The following is a 2,371-nucleotide window of genomic DNA, read 5'->3' on the forward strand; positions in this document are numbered from 1 at the left end:
CTAAGCAGAATGCAAATGAGGCAATTAGAGGAGATATTCCAAGAGGCTTAATATTTGAGTATTTTCTCCATGCTATATGTAAAGCAACTTTCTCAGTGAGCTGCTTGAGCTAGGTATTCCTTTTAGTCAAATTTACTTTTCAAACTTTGTACATGAATCTTTCATAGAGATCCTTGTGCCACGTTGGAATTCTTTATTCAGTAAAATAAATGAAAGAGTTGGTTAGCATATTTGATTGGGAAGCATAATAACGTGTTATATCTTTCTCCATACTTACTACCATCACCCACCATCTGAATATTTATGAAACTGCATTTGGGAAGTAGGTTTGCCTCGCCCCCAAACTACTCAGAAAGACATAAATGCATCAACCCTTTGCATATGAAATATTAGTTTCAAGTTTGTCTAAATTTATCATCTAGGATCACTTATGGTTCTAAAAAATCAGTTTTTTCCTTATTTAAATATAAATGCTAACTATATTTTGAGTGAATTTATTTATTTAGTTGGAGTGGTTCGCAGGTAGGTTGGTTCAGAATTCCAGGGTGAAATATGCAAGTGGGCTTGGCCATTCACTTGTAGAGCATTCTTTCCACATTTTGATGACCCCAGGCTGTGCCTGAAAGTGTAGCTAAAAGGTTGCAGCTACTTATGTCCACTACAAAATTTGCTTTTTCAAACAAAAGGCAAAATAACTTTCAAAATATTACAGGAGGGTATTTATGGCAAGGTAACGTGGGAGACGGGGCAAGAGGAATGGCCTTTATTCAGGTGAAGTAACTTGCCCAGGGTACGCAGAGTTGTAAGTATTGGACTCCGCAGCTCCTTTCCTTTTCACTGCACTATACTGACTCCAGAATAGAGAACAGCAAACACGGTTATGTTAACTTGGGTAGCATGCTGGGCTTCATAATTGGGTGGTTTCCTGCTTTTAGATGGCTTAGCTGTGTTTTCCTAAAGTTTACAGAATACATATGCCTGAAGGCATTCATTGAGGGTCATAAAACCAAAGAACATTCGTGGTAGCAAAGACCTTGGATGTTGCAGGGTTTAATATCTTCAATTTACCAAGGATGATGTTTGCAAATGATCTATTAAATAGTTTCTGGGGGAGCCACTATTAGAACCTGGATCTCCCAATTCCAGACCCTGTTCTTTCTGGGAAAGCAGAACCGTGTACATCAAACAGCACTTCACAGTATGCAGAATAAGAGCTCCTCTGTGATATCATCTGATCTCATACCTCCCTCTCCCAGTGAGGACACTGAGCAAAAAACCATCACACCCGTCATAAATGTCAGTAGAGGCTCAGTAACTGAACCCTCAGCATAGAGTCCCATATGAAAAGCAGGCAAAAATCTGGAAGTCGTTTTGCTCTGCCACCAGGAAGTTCACTACCTAATTGACGTGACAAGACAAACTCCTGGAAGAAATTTAATTAATGATTCAAAGCATCAGTTTATAGAAGTGAACAGCATGGATTTCGGTTTTGTCAAGTCCGAGGTGTAAGTTCATGCTCCACTACATGTAAGCTGAGTGATACTGAAAAAGCCACTTAAGGTCTATGAATCTCAGGCTTATTTCTCTCTTAAACTGGATTATTCATAGTACATAACTTTCAGGTTGTTTGTGAGAATTACATGCCATATAGATGTTTAAGATACATAACGTAGTGCCTCACACAGGTTCAGTAGTACAGCAAATAATAGCTGCTCTTATTTTTGTTGTCACTGCTGCTGTTACACATGGTGGACAGACTACGGGAGCTCTCAAATGTCAATCTACAGAGTGTCGCCTTTGTCCTGTAGCCAGTAAAAGTCATGGAAGGATTTTGATTAGAGAAACAAATGAATAGATTATCAGAGACAGGAATAAGCCTGGATGGGCAAGATAGTCTCAGCAAGGAAGAGTAGAAGAAGGGGCAGGGGAAACGTAAGGATTTGATGTGAGTAAGACCTGAAAATAAGACCCAGCTGACAGTCAGTTCTAATGCATCTTTTGGAACAAATATTAATATGAGACCCGGTCTTATTTTACTCTAATATAAGACCGGGTCTTATATAATATAATAATATAATATAATATAGTACCGGGTCTTGTATTAATTTTTGCTCCAAAAGACACATTAGAGCTGATTGTCTGGCTATGTCTTATTTTCAAGGAAACACGGTAGTATTGAATGAATGTGGTGATAAGGGAGTTAAATGTAGGCATGACAGAGGGAATCGAAGCTGATGTGGTGAAGAGAGAACTGAGAGGACTCATTTTGATATTTGGACACCTGTGGGCGGCTGGGAGAGTCCTCGAGTTTCTAGCCTAAGTGTCAGAGAGAAAGAGACAGAGAGACACTAGGAGACACAAAGCTAAGTCA

Source organism: Rhinolophus hipposideros, assembly GCF_964194185.1.
Source record: "Rhinolophus hipposideros genome assembly, contig: HAP1_SCAFFOLD_507, whole genome shotgun sequence".
NCBI classification, from domain to species: Eukaryota; Metazoa; Chordata; class Mammalia; order Chiroptera; family Rhinolophidae; genus Rhinolophus; species Rhinolophus hipposideros.